General features: G+C 34.3%; 1 protein-coding gene across 4 annotated transcripts in view; it reads left to right on the plus strand.

The window, feature by feature from the left end:
- The window catches only part of zgc:136872, a 413,995-nt gene that overhangs the window by 271,752 nt on the left and 127,050 nt on the right, over window positions 1-15,193 (plus strand). For 2 of the 4 annotated variants that reach the window (XR_015512723.1, XM_087289484.1), the window contains exon 3: window positions 7,364-7,421. The exons of the other annotated variants lie outside the window; for them this stretch is intronic. The gene's annotated coding sequence lies outside the window, so the exon portion shown is untranslated. The remainder of the gene's footprint in view (window positions 1-7,363; window positions 7,422-15,193) is intronic. 4 annotated transcript variants of the gene reach the window in all.

Below are 15,193 nucleotides of genomic sequence, written 5' to 3' on the forward strand. Positions count from 1 at the left end.
TTTCTCCTCTTCTTCATTCTTTTATTTCACATTTTACCTGTTTTATGTTTTTTAATCCGTTTTATTATTTGTTTTTATTTTTATTTTACTTGTTTCTTTTATTCTTGTTTATGTAAAGCACTTTGAATTGCCACTGTGTATGAAATGTGCTATATAAATAAACTTGCCTTGCCTTGCCTTAAATGATTCAGTGTTTTGAACAATCTATCGAGTCAATGATTCAATTCTAATACAGTTATAAAAGTCTCCACCGCCTGGTGTAATGATGAAACTTACTTTATATCTGTATTAGTTGTCAAACTATATTAATTTATATTCAATTGTTATTAAACACATTGTTTTATGAATTTAAACACAAAATCCATTGCATGTATTTATTTAGCAGTAATTCAGCTTTAATTGAAAAGTCAGTTAAATGCAATCTGTCTTATTTAACACTGGCAGTACAGTCGATCTCTCTGCAATGTTTTATAAATCATACATTTTTAAATGGACTCAACTTTTTCCTTAATAAAATATAAACTGTACAGCAGCTTAAATAGTTTCATTTTTAATTGTACAGCAGCAGTCAGAGTCAGGCTTCTGCTCCATAACGTTAATGCAAATGAAAGACTTCAGGCTCACTGATCCCTGATGTGATTAGATTTATGAGTTACTCAAATTGTTTGTCCGACATCTTTAAATAGATATTAATTCACTCTGTGTATTGGATGTTAATGGAAAAGTTTCACAGAAGGAAAAAAAAAATCTAAACAAATTGGTTTAATCTCACTCTTATATTGCCAATGCAATGGCCTGGAATAAAGCGCATTAAACATGGAAATGCAATGAAAACATTTACACGACTAAAACCAGTTACATAGAACTTTATTGCCTTCTGTCCTCTGTGTATCTTTTACTGTTTTATGTGACTATATAAACAGTAAAATATATATATATAGTATGTATGTATATATATATATATATATATATATATATATATATATATATATATATATATATATATATATATATATATATATATATATAGTATGTATATATATATATATATATATATATATATATATATATATATATATATATATATATATATATATATTTATATATATAGTTGAAGTCAGAATTATTAGCCCCTCTTTGATTTTTTTTTTCTTTTTTTAAATATTTCCCAAACTATGTTTAACAGAGCAAGGAAATTTTCACAGTATGTCTGATAAGATTTTTTCTTCTGGAGAAAGTCTTGTTTATATTATTTCAGCTAGAATAAAAGCAGTTCTTAATTTTTTTAAAACCATTTTAGGGTCAATATTATTAGCCCCCTTTAGCTTTGTGTTCAGCTTTGTATACAGAACAAACCATCGTTATACAATGTCTTACTAATTAACCTAATTAATCTTTAATTATTCTTTAATTCATTAAAAATTTAATTAATCTTTAAAATAAGCCTTTTATCTGAACCCCTAGTTTGTTGTCATTCTGCTATTGCTGAATCCATCGCAAAATCAACAAAAAAAAATCACCCATTTTTGCAATCCTGCAAAATTCTTAACTAAACGCAAAATAATCACAAAAATTTCAATAATTTCATAAAACATCAAATTCCAAACCATATAATCAAATCATATTTACAGTTAGAATTATTAGACCCCCTGTTTATTTTTTTCCCCAATTTTTGTTTAACGGAGAGCAGATTTCTTCAGCACATTTCTAATCATAATAGTTTTAATAACTCATCTCTAATAACTGATGTATTTTATCTTCGTCATGATGACAGTAAATCATATTTGACTAGATATTCTTCAAGACACTTCTATACAGCTTAAAATGACATTTAAAGGCTTAACTGGGCTAATTAGGTTAACTAGTCAGGTTAGGGTAATTAGGCAAGTTATTGTATAACGATGGTTTGTTCAGTAGACTATGGAAAAAAATATAGCTTAAAGGAGATAATAATTTTGACCTTAAAATGTTTTTTTTGTTTTTTGTTTTTTTTAAATAAAAACTGCTTTTATTCTAGCCAAAATAAAACAAATACGACTTTCTCTAGAAGAAAAAATCTTATCAGACATACTGTGAAAATTTCCTTGCCCTATTAAACATAATTTGGGAAATATTTTAAAAATAAAAAGAAATTCAAAGGGGGTTAATAATTCTGATTTCAACTGTATTTCAGTTTGCAAATAATTGTAAAAAAATAAAATAAAATCAAAATAGGGGAAGCACTAACGCATGTCCTGAGTGAGGTACATGATGTCAGAGACTCCAGGAGTAAAATCCGAGAGAAAGAAAGATCGTGGATAAAAATAAGAGGTATACAACCTTCCTCTGAATTAATTCCTAATGTTTTAGATCTGTTTTAGATCTCGTCTTGACAAGAGATCAAAATAAAGAAGCTTTATTTTTATGATTTGTGTCATTGTGTCAGATTTAAACATTAATTACATCTATTACAAATACCACCTCAAAATCAGTCATTTTTATTGCAAAAAAAATCTAAAAAAAATGTGAATAACCAGGGGGTCTGTTTTTAATGTCACTTTTTAGCTGAGTACTATCTTGAAAAATATTTTGTCAAATATTATGTGCTGTCATCATGGCCAAGATAAAAGACATCAGTTATTAAAAATTAGTTATTAAAACTAAAATAATGTGTTGGAAAAAACCCTTTTCATTAAACAGAAGTAGGGGAAAATATACATGGGGGCTAATAATTCTGACTTCAACTCTATAAATGTCACTAAATGCAAAAACAAACATCATTTAATTAGAGATAACTTCCAATAATTTGCGTTATTATTCATAACTATTTCACTATTTTTTTTTTTTTTTTGGGAAAAATTAAAAGCACAAACCTGATTTACAAATGTAGGTCAGCCATATTCATGCATGTAGTTCAGAAAAATGGAAAAAACGAGGATAAAAAGCCCTCACCTGCTCATATCTGCAGCAGAAAGACTGTGTTTGCAGAATGAAGACGGCAGGATCTTGAAGTGGCCTGAAGCGCAGCCATCAGTGCTTTCATTCCCAGCCCTTCTGAACTCAACTACACCTACAGCACAGTATTCACTTGGCTAAAGATAAAAAAAACCCTGACCTTGCTGCAAACTGGGAAAAAAGCCTCCATAGACGTTTCAGAAAAAAACACTGGGTATCGGAGACAGTCGATACAGTTTGATCCTCTCAACTGCTTTCACTTCAAGATTGTGCTTCAGTGGGTGACCCAATATTTTACATCATTCATGCTGTAATAGATATAAATAAATACACTATTTAATAAAATAAATAAAGGGAACACTTAAACAGCACAATGTAACTAAGTCAATCGCACTTCTGTGAATTCAAACTGGCCATTTATGAAGCAACACTGATTGATAATCAATGTCATCATGTCTCGCTCAATCCATCACAAACTGTCCAGGAGTTGGCGGATGCTTTAGTCCAGGTCTGGGAGAAGATCCTACAAGAGATCACCTGCCACCTCATCAGGAGCATGCCCATGCTTTGTAAGAAGGTCATACAGGCGTGTGGTGGCAACATACTGTAAAGCTACTGAGCCTCATTCTGACTTCACAATCACAATTGGATCAGCCTGTAGTGTGTTTTTCCACTTCAGTTTTGAGTGTGACTCCAAACCCAGACCTCTATAGGTTAATAAATTTGATTTCCATTGATAATTTTTGTGTATTATTTTACTTTATTCATTCATTCTCTTGTCGGCTTAGGCCATTTATTAATCCGGGGTTGTCACAGCGGAATGAACCGCCAAATTATCCAGCAAGTTTTTACGCAGCGAATGCCCTTCCAGCTGCAACCCATCTCTGGGAAACATTCACACACACACTCGCACACTTAGGACAATTTAGCCTACCCAATTCACCTGTACTGCATGTCTTTGGACTGTGGGGGAAACCGGAGCACCCGGAGGAAACCCACGCGAAGGTAGGGAGAACATGCAAACTCCACACAGAAACGCCAACTAAGCCGAGGTTCGAACCAGCGACCTTCTTGCTGTGGGGCAACAGCACTACCTACTGCGCCACTGCCTCGCTTGTGTTAGTTTAGTGTTCCCTTAATTTTTTGAGCAGTGTATAAGGCTGCTTTACATTATAAAGTTGAGTCAAATTTACTAATCAATTAAAATCACTTAAAATACTAAGTTAAAGTTGTAACTTGAAACCTTGAAGTTTACATACACTGTATAAAAAGGCACATAACCATTTAAAAAAGTCAGATGTTAATGAGACAAAACTTTTCCTCTTTTAAGTAAGTAAGGAACAGCATATGTTTCTGTTGTGCTTAATAGCAGAATAATGAGAGAGAGAGAGATTTTTTAAATTGTTTATCTTTTCTTGAAAGTCAGGTTTACTTACAATAAGATTATTCTGCCTCTGATAAAGCTCAGATGGTGATGTCAAGGTTTTTGGAGTTTCTGATTGGCTAATTGACAACATCTGAGTTAATTGGAGGCACAACTGTAGAATAGTATTGAAGGAAAAGCTCAAACACACTGCTTCCTTGTGTGACAACATGGGAAAATCAACAAGCCACAATCAACAACAAAGCCAGATTACCATTTGCTAAATTACACTGGGAAAAAGACTCATGTTTGGAGACATGTCCTGTGGTCGGATGAAACAAAGATTAAACTGTTTGGCCATAATGACCAGTGTTACATTTGGAGGACAAAGGGGAAACCTTACAAGCCTAGGAACACCGTCCCAACTGTGAAGTATGGGGGCGGCAGCATCATGTTGTGGGGCTGTTTTGCTGCAGGAGGGACTGGTCCACTTCACAGCATAGATGGCATCATGAAGAAAGAACATTATGGAGAAATACTGAAGCAACATCTCAAGACATCAGCCAGGACATTAAACCTTGGCCACAAATGGGTCTTCCAAACAGACCATGACCCTCAGCATACTGCCAAAATTAGTTCAAATGTGCTTTAAGGACAACAGAGTGAATGTTTTGGAGTGGCCATCACAAAGCCCTGATCTCAGTCCTATAGAAAATTTGTGGGCAGAGTTGAAAAAGCTTGTGCGAGCAAGACAGCCAACAAGTAAATTCTGTCAGGAGGAATGGGCCAAAATTCCTGCAAACTATTGTGAGAAGCTTGTGGTAGAATACATTTGAACAAAGTTCTACAGTTTAATAGCAAAGCTAAAAAATATCAAGGAAATGTGTGTAAACTTTTGAGCATCTAGAAATTAATAAACAAATTCTCTCTAAATCTCATTACTCTGGTATTTAGCAAACGTAAATCCTTAAGGTAATCCTAACTGACCTAATATAGTAAACGTTTGGTATGATTTACCATCAGACATTTTTTTTTTAAATGGTTATGTTCCTTTTTAAGTGTGCATGTACACTTCTGGTTTCAACTATAGTTAAAACACAATTAAATTAAAATAAGTTGAATGCTTGGTAAGTTGAAATATCAACCTAAAAAGAATGACTCATTGCAGGTACATTTAATTTATCCATTCATGTTCCTCAAACTGACATGATATACAACAAATGTTTAATTTACAGTTAATTGAGTTCATTATTAATCTTTAAATGTTATATGTATTACGCACCGTCTAGGGATGGTGCACAACATGAAAGACAAGACGACAAAAATGAATTCAAAGATTTATTGGGGTTTGAGTTCGGGAGCTGACAAGGCCAAAATAACAAACAAAAATTCCTTTATATTAAATCTCTAACTTACCTGATCACAAATAAAAGAAAAGAAAGTACAATTCACTTCCCTAACTACCTAACACAAAAACAGAGGCAAAAAGGTTTTACAAAGAAAATGGCGTCAAACTCCTTACTATCCCAATATATACACTATTTACAATCTATTTACAAAAACAGGCAACCATATTTGAAGGACAATCCAAAATCAATGTCAGCAGGCAACAAAGATCAAACAAGCCGGTGAACAAAGTATCATAAACAAAGCAAACACTAAAACAAACAGTACTCACAAATCTCAATATAATCTCAGAAGTCAAACGAAGCAAACAGTACTCACAAATCTCAATATTCTCAGTCCTAACACATCCAAAAACTCTGCACTATACCACATTCAAACATTTCAACAAACACAAGCAAGTGACCAAAAACAAGATGGCTGCCAAGAAAGTGGTGTCATGGCTTTTTAAAACACTGTAGGCCAATCAGGATCAAGCAAGCTGGAAGTGGCCAATTGGATGTGTTCTAAGCAAAACAGGAACAAGAAAAAAAAAACAGATGAGACAAGACAAACATAGGATTGTAACATATGAAACATTTGATTGTTACTAATTGTTGCATGGAAGTTTCAGAAAAACACCAGAGACTAGTTTTATCCTCTCGAATGCTTTCACCTAAACATTTTGATTGTGCTTCAGTGGGTAACCCAACATTTTTACAGCTTTCATGCTTTAGCAGGCAATAATTCACTTTAGAAAGTGTAAAAATGTGCTTTCACCTGCAACTGAACTCTATTAATGTGTTAGAGCTTTCTTTTCTGGGTTTTGTTTAGGGTATTTAAGGAGAATAAAAAGTTACAAGTGATAAAGATAGCATTTGATTTGTCACATGACAAAATAATATAATAAATTTAATATAAACAGCAGTACATTAAGTAGCATTTGGAAACAAAAAAATTAATTCAATAAAAATTTTTCAAATTGTTTTTTTTAGTACAGATTCTTTTTTTTTTTTTTTTGCAAAATGTAATATACTTTGCTCTGCATATGTGCTGTTTCAGATGACAAATTCACTAGATGACACTATACTTTTTTACAAATATAAAAATATGTTTTTTAGGGTATGTTTTTTTTGCACATTTTAGATTAATAATCCATGTCTAGATTTTGTGAATCTAAAACATTATTTAGGGTACATTGCATTGCATCTTTTAGTTAAGTCCACTATAATGCGCTGTGTAAATTTGTGAAAATCTAAAATGCATTACTTGTTACCTTTAATTACACAATTCAGATACCAGATCCACTAGATGGCACTGTCTACGTTTTGTAAATCTGATTTATGTAGTTTATATTACCCTCATGCATTTTTTTTGCATGTTTCAGATGAAAAATCCACTAGAGGGGACTCTATACTTTTTGCAAATCTGAAACATGTTATTTAGGGTGTTGTTTAGGGCACATTTTAGATTTCTGAGATGCATTACATATGGTACATTTCATTGCACATTTCAGATAACAGATCCACTAGATGGTGCTGTCTACATGTTGCACATCTAAATTAGGTGATTTAGGGCGCATTCTGTTTTTTATTTTAGATGAATAATCCACTAGAGGGCGCTGTCTGCATTTTTGTGAATCTGAAATACATTACTCAAGGTATATTTTGTTGTACATTTCAGATGAATGATACACTACAGAATGCTGTCTACATTTTGCAAATCTGAAACAATATCTAAGGTACGTTTGATTGCATATTTCAGATGATAAGTCCACTAGAGTGCGCTGTGTGCATTTTTGAGAATCTGACATACGTTTCTTATGGTACGTTCTATTATACATTTCAAATAACAGATCCACTAGATGGCGCTCTCTATGTTTTGCGAAATAGAATTATCTTGTTTGTTTTACGTTTTGTTGCATGTTTCAGATGACAAATCCACTAGAATGCGCAGTCTACATTTTGCAAATGAATATGTTATTTAGGGTACGCTTCATTGCATATTTTAGATGATAAGTCCACTAGAGTGCGCTGTGTACATTTTTTAGAATCTGAAATATGTTACTTATGATATGTTTTATTGCACGTTTCAGATAACAATCGGTGTTGTTATCTGGTGTCTACATTTGGCAAATCTGAATTGTTATTTTTGTTGCATTTTGTTACATGTTTCAGATGTCAAAAGCACTAGAAGGTGCTGTGTCTACACATTGCGAATCTGAAATATGTTGTTTAGGGTATACTTTGTTCATGTTTTAGATTAATAATCCACTAGAGGGCGCTGTCTGCATATTTGTGAATCTGAAATACATGACTCAAGGTACATTTTGTTGCAAATTTTACATGAATAATCCACTAGAGGGTGTTGTCGACATATTTGGCAATCTGAAATATGTTATTATAACATATTATAAATCCCCTAGAGGGCGCTTTCTAGATTTTGCAAATCTGAAATCTGTTTTTAGGCTACATTTTGTAGCTAGAGGGCAGTGTTGGGGAGAATACTTTGTAAATGTATTTATTTAGAGAATACAGAATACCTGCTTTAAATTGTATTTTGTAACGTATTCTGTTACTTTGCTTAATCCTGTTACTGTATTCTAAATACTTGGAATACTTCCCCTTGAAAACAGCCTTCAAGTCTATTAAAGAAAAGAAAAACTTCAAAATAGTTTATGTAAAACCAAGTTAACGTGACAGGATCTATCAGAAAGTTGCTTCGGTTGCGGCTACAACCCCCCGAGCTCCTGGTCTGAATCCTCCATATTTGTACACTCAAGTTAACCAGGGCTGCCAACTTTGGCTGAAGTCCCGCCCACATTTTGTCAGAAAACGCGAACGTAAATTTAAGAAGCGTAAACGAAACCTTTTAAAAACGAAACATCAAGCAGCGAATTCACGAACAATGGCGGCAAAAAAGCAGTTTATTTGAAAATCATGGTTGTTGTCCGGTTGTTCGGTGTTTGCGATCGTCCTTTTTGCTGCGTGAGAAAATGGAGGTGTGGCGTGAGAGCATGAAAACAGGGTCATTTGCGTGAGTCTCACTGAGTTAAAGCTGGTGTTTGCAGTCGGGAGTGTAGCTTCTGTTTCTATGGTTTCGGCGGCAATTTAGTAATATTATTATGGGCCAAACACGCATCGCCCGAAGTATTCCAATGGTATTAGGAAAGTAACTGTATTCTAATTACCCTGTTTAAAATTAGTAACTGTAACGGAATAAAGTTACTGCTAGAGGGTGTTGTCTAGCATTCATTTCACCTAGGAACTGTAGTCAAATATCTGTTTAAGTACATTTGTGTGGTTGCTAGAGTCTGTGTTGGTAGTAATAGTGCTTCAAGTGAAGTTTATTCATAAACTAATTTCGAGAGGAGCACGTGATTATGATTGAACACGGCTGGTTCTGCACTAGCATGCTTGATCCACCAATCAGGCCATTCCTAACCACTATAAAGAGCCAAGGTTTTCTCACTACAGTTATCTTCAATTTGAAGAATCCCCCCTTCCACCCCTACCTTATCACCTTTCCCTCCATAGGGCAGCACGGTGGCTCAGTGACTAGCACTGTCGCCCCACAGCAAGAACGTCACCGGTTCTAGTTCATTAACAGGCCGGTGGTCGTATCTGTGTGTAGTTTGCATGTTCTACCCGTGCTTGCGTGGGTTTTCCCCGGGTTCTCCGGTTTCCTCCCACATTCCAAAAACATGTACAACAAGTAAATTAATAAATCTAAATTTCAATACAGGTAATCTAATAAAACAGCATATCTTTTAATAGCCTTCAATCTTAATCTTTAACTATTATAAAAGGGGGAGTTGTCGAGATCTTCCTGAGCTCGAGGCTCCCCTCTCTTCCTCCAAACGGGAGGGAGCCCAGGGCTCAAGAACCTTCGAGCTCAGGGCTCTCTCCCGGGACAGCATGCCAAACTTGCTTATAATCAATCATCAGCTAAGTGTGAACTCTTGAAAGGTATTCGTTTTTAAGGTAGCAGTATTTTTTTTTTTTCAGGCCATCCTTAGTGCAATTTCTTTTATGATTTTTTGTAATTATTAAACAATAATAAAATGTGAATGGACCTGCAAGTTTCTAGCTTGACTTATAAAGAGATGGCTAAATAGATCTCATCTGTCAGAGAAAAGACTTACAGACAAAAGTAAAGTCTGTCTTTTTAATCTAAATAATGTTTCCTAATAAAATTGCTAAAGTTTTTTCCAAGTCTTCTTTTCGAAACTCCGATAAGTAAATGAAGCCGGCACTGTACTGAAGATCTAGATTAGTGGGATTCACAGGAATTAAATGCAGTACCTTCATGAGTTGAACATGAACAGACGTGAGATGTTTTTGTTTGTCTGGATGACTGATGGACTGCTGTTTTAGCTCTTCTCCATCTCGGCTGTCGTTTGTCCTCATTACGGCTCCACATGACACGGCCACATGTGTGTGCTTTCACTAGGGTCCTGTGTGGACGCAGAATGATGCATTACTGCCATTTCTTCAGCTTTTATGAGACATTCGGCTTGTGTGTTCACCCAGACTGTCATGAGTTTTCCCATCAATAACACTGGACAGAAGATCGGATTAAGTGGCATGGATCTTCAGACAGACGTCTTTCAGATGAAGCTGATCTGTGTTTTCTTTGTTTGAGTCTCAGTTTGAAAGCTGCATCTTCTAGAGGATGCAAATACTGTACGTCATTGATTAATGTCTCATTTCTGAAAAGCAGCCATTACTTTACAAAGTAAGAAAGAAAGTACAGCGATTACACCTTGCAAGGAGTTTCACTAGAATATTAGACACAGAGGGGATTTCAAGCTAATCACCTTTCTTAAGCAATTCATTTTAAGTCTGTCTGTTTACAAAGTGCCTGAATGGGGAACACATATTTTTTAAAAGCTTTTTTCTTTGTCTGCGCTTCAAACTATATTTAATATGCTGTGTATTTGTATTCCGCACAATGATAATAAATCTAATCTGCCAAATTTGAGAATCTAATCTAATCTGAGAAGTTTCAGATAAAACTAACTATTCTAGTAAGACTTGTTTTCCTTTAGCTTGAGCATGTTAAATGTGTGAACTCCAGTGGGAGTTTATAAATGAGCAGTTGTGTGTGTGTGTGTGTTTGTTTCTTTGTTTTTTTGCACTCAGTTTCTGTCTCTGGAGTCACACACTCTTCTGAATCAGACTTTCTGTTCAATAAAAACATCAAAACAACAGCTAAAAGCCATGAATGGAGAAATGTCTTACAAATGAGGACAGGCTCACTCGCATAAGCACTCACGAGTTAAATGGGTCATGGGTTAGAACAGAGCTGCTTGCCACAAAACTTACAAATTAGACACAAAACATTGTTTTAAGTCACAATAGTGTACTAATTCTTGAAATAAAGGCAAAGCTATCAAAAACAGCTGATGGAGTATACACTAACCTGCAGATTATTCAGACACAAGATGACGCAAAACAGTCAAAAACACAAAGCTGACAGAAACTAAAACAGCTGATGGAGTATACACTAACCTGCACATTATTCACACACAAGATGGAGACAAACAGTCAAAAACACAAAGCTGGCAGAAACTAAAACAGGTGATGGAGTATACACTAACCTGCACATTATTCAGACACTAGATGGCGCCAAACAGTTAAAAACACAAAGTTGGCAGAAACTAAAACAGCTGATGGAGTATACACTAACCTGCGCATTATTCTGACACTAGATGGCGCCAAACAGTTAAAAACACAAAGTTGGCAGAAACTAAAACAGCTGATGGAGTATACACTAACCTGCACATTATTCAGACACTAGATGGCGCCAAACAGTCAAAAACACAAAGCTGACAGAAACTAAAACAGCTGATGGAGTATACACTAACCTGCACATTATTCAGACACTAGATGGCGCCAAACAGTCAAAAACACAAAGCTGACAGAAACTAAAACAGCTGATGGAGTATACACTAACCTGCACATTATTCAGACACTAGATGGCGCCAAACAGTCAAAAACACAAAGCTGACAGAAACTAAAACAGCTGATGGAGTATACACTAACCTGCGCATTATTCAGACACTAGATGGTGCCAAACAGTTAAAAACACAAAGTTGGCTGAAACTAAAACAGCTGATGGAGTATACACTAACCTGCACATTATTCAGACACAAGATGGAGATTAACAGTCAAAAACACAAAGCTGGCAGAAACTAAAACAGCTGATGGAGTATACACTAACCTGCACATTATTAAAGGGCCATGAAACCCCCTCGTTTCAGCAGGGTGTTTTCACACCTCTACTTTGGAAAAAGTCAGAAAAGTGGGTGTGTCCAGCTCTGTTTAGGGGGGAGTGTCGGAGGAACTAAAGTGGGATGGTGTGGGAGTGTTTATTTGGGCATGTGTGAGTTTCAGAGTCAAAACACACATATACACACACGGGAGAAAGTGATGGTGTTTACATGGACATCTGTAGTCGAATTAACAAAGAACACTGGTCGCTCACTTACCAAATCTGTAGAGACAGGACAATCACCAGCAACTAGAGCCGCGTCTTTATTAAGAGGAGACTACAAGCGAATCCGGATCTCAGCGTTTGCAGATGAGAACAGCTCTCAGGTAAACAATAATCCTCCTTAGACACGTAAGTTATTGTTGTCGAGCGTCGCGTACACTGTTAATCCACACGTGATCCAGCTGCGCTCTCACAGAGAGAAAATGAAAACGAAACTTAACGGCAGCAAACTATAAAAGCAACACTTCACGCTTGTTTTGCCAACACAACGTGGCGTCTCTGCCGTCTAACCACTGTGACAGTAATGAATATTAATGAAGTTGCACAATAGAGCACGCTGATTGGTTTGAACCAAGCCTTACTCATGCATTAATGTATCACACTGTAAGACGTAATAAGACACACTCTGGCACAGGCGTCCAGTCTGCACGCTGGAATAGACGCTATTATGTCATGACCGTGACGCAGCTTCAAAAATTTGTTTCAAACCGGAAGTACGAATTTGCTTGAAATAAAGCAAAAACAACCAATTTACACTTTTTAGTGAAATATAGGTGTCCTAATAGTGTTTTTAGCCGTTTAGGACACATATACGACTGTCAACAGCTCAAAACATGTGTTTTGGTATTTCGTGACCCTTTAAGACAGAAGATGGAGACAAACAGTCAAAAACACAAAGCTGGCTGAAACTAAAACAGTTGATGGAGTATACACTAACCTGCACATTATTCACACACAAGATGGAGACAAACAGACAAAAACACAAAGCTGACAGAAACTAAAACAGCTGATGGAGTATACACTAACCTGCACATTATTCAGACACAAAAGACATAAGCTGTAAGAAACTTCGAATGTTGTGACTGACCAATCAGAGGCAATTGTCCCAGTGAGGCTTATAACAATATTTAATATAGAGTATAATAAAAGTATGTGAGTGTATTTGACATGTGAGACTGACAGGACATTGTAGATGGGTCATGTCTGGACAGATTTCAGTAGAATGAAAGTGACTCAGACTGCTTGAGCTTTTATGATCTCAGTCTGACAGCCGTTTGAGCTTTGAGGATGTGAGAAAGCAGATCTGTGGAGAATCCGCCGTTCACGCTTCTCAAAGTTGAAGAAGAAAGCCTCCAGATGAAAACCTGCCATGCACATAGACATACAGAGAAAGGTTTCAGAAATACAGCAACCAAATGGGAAAACAGAAAATACAGAATCCAGTGCAAATCTGATGAGTAACATGAGGACGAGGGTTTATTTTTTTGGTCAAATATTCTTCTAAAATAGCCAAAAAAAACATATTTTGTGTTCTCTGAGGTCTACTTACACTGTATATAATATCTGTTAAATAACAGTTTATTTACGGTTGTGAATTAGATTGTGGGATGTTGACCTCTGCTGATCTTATGCTTTAAACTGAATAATAAATATATAGTTATTTATTTATTTATTATATTAATATTGCCTCTCTTGTTCAATTTGTTTATTTAATTTTACCTTTATTTTGATTAATGTTTATTCTATAATATTTAACATATTTTATTTATTATATTTATAGCTGCTTGTTTGTTTTATTAATTTTATTTAGTTTTATTTAATTTTTTGATTTAATTTAATTAATTAATTTAATTTTATTTTATTACGTGATTAAACCTGATTAATAAATATATATTTTATTCATTTAAATTTTTTTATATTTATAATGACTCTCTTGTTCAATTCATTTATTTTATTTTACCTTTATTTTAATAAATGTTTGTTCTATATTATTTAACATTTATTTATTCATTAAATTTTAAATGACTTCTGTTTTATTAATTTATATAATTTGATTTATTCATGTTCTCACATATATTATTTATTTATTATGTTATTATGTTTATTTATTATTTTTATAATGACTCTTGTTTGATTTGTTTATTTTATTTTATCTTTATTTTGATTCTTTTTGTTCTATACTATTTAACCGATTTTATTTGTTATATTTATAACAACCTGTTTGTTTTTTATTGTTTTTATATATTTGTTTAATTTTATTTAATTTAATTTAATAAAAAAATAATAATTTAAGATTTGCTTTCTTGTAAGATTTCTTTATTTTATTTTACTTTTATTTTGACTAATGTTTGTTCTACAATATTTAACATATTTTATTTGTTATATTTATAACAACCCTTTTGTTTTATTAATTTAATTTAATTTAATTTTTTTGTGTGATTTAACCTGAATAATTAATATATTATTTATTTATTTTTGTATTTACTTTATTAATTCATTATATTTATGACTCTTTTGTTTGATTTATTTTATTTTATTTATTTTTGTTAATTAACCTCTTTGTGCTTATTTATTTCTCAAAAGATTTCCAATTCTTCACACATTCTCTGTAGTATCACTATGAAAAGCTTAAATAAAAGTAAAAGTAACATTGGAAAAGTTTGCACATACATCTGTCAAAAACCAGATAGTGTGTAAGAATCTGTCAGGTTGTAGTTGAATGATCTGAGCGGAAATTACCATAAAGCATCAATCTGTTTTACACTGCAGGATTAGAGCGACACAAACCCAGATATATCCGAAGATTCTGGGTATTAAAGCCCCTACCAGAATTCCAGGCCTGCCGACTGGACCGCTGTAAATTCAGGATGATTGTGAGGGTTTAACAATAGCACTTATCCAGGCGAGATAAAGGCCGTTTTTTTTTTTTTGTTCTCCAGCTCTGAGATTAGGGGACTCGGTTCTGGCAGAGATTCAATCCGATCTGCGCTGTGTCAATATCTCAGCAGGAGGAGTATTGACTTTCACTGCCAGAGAAAGATGCTGGAGACACTTTTCAAAACGCAAACAATGCTGTCAGAAATAAACATTTACAATACACCAGATTACGTCATTCTCTGGAGAGTTTGGGCATCGTTCACTCTGAACAAGCTTCGTATTCCAGCCTGTGCTCACATATATACAGCTGATGTCAAATTAGTAGCCCTCATTTTTCAAATATTTCATAAATATGCA

This window comes from Danio rerio, chromosome 17 (genome assembly GCF_052040795.2).
Source record: "Danio rerio strain M-AB ecotype USA chromosome 17, GRCz13ab, whole genome shotgun sequence".
NCBI lineage: Eukaryota > Metazoa > Chordata > Actinopteri > Cypriniformes > Danionidae > Danio > Danio rerio.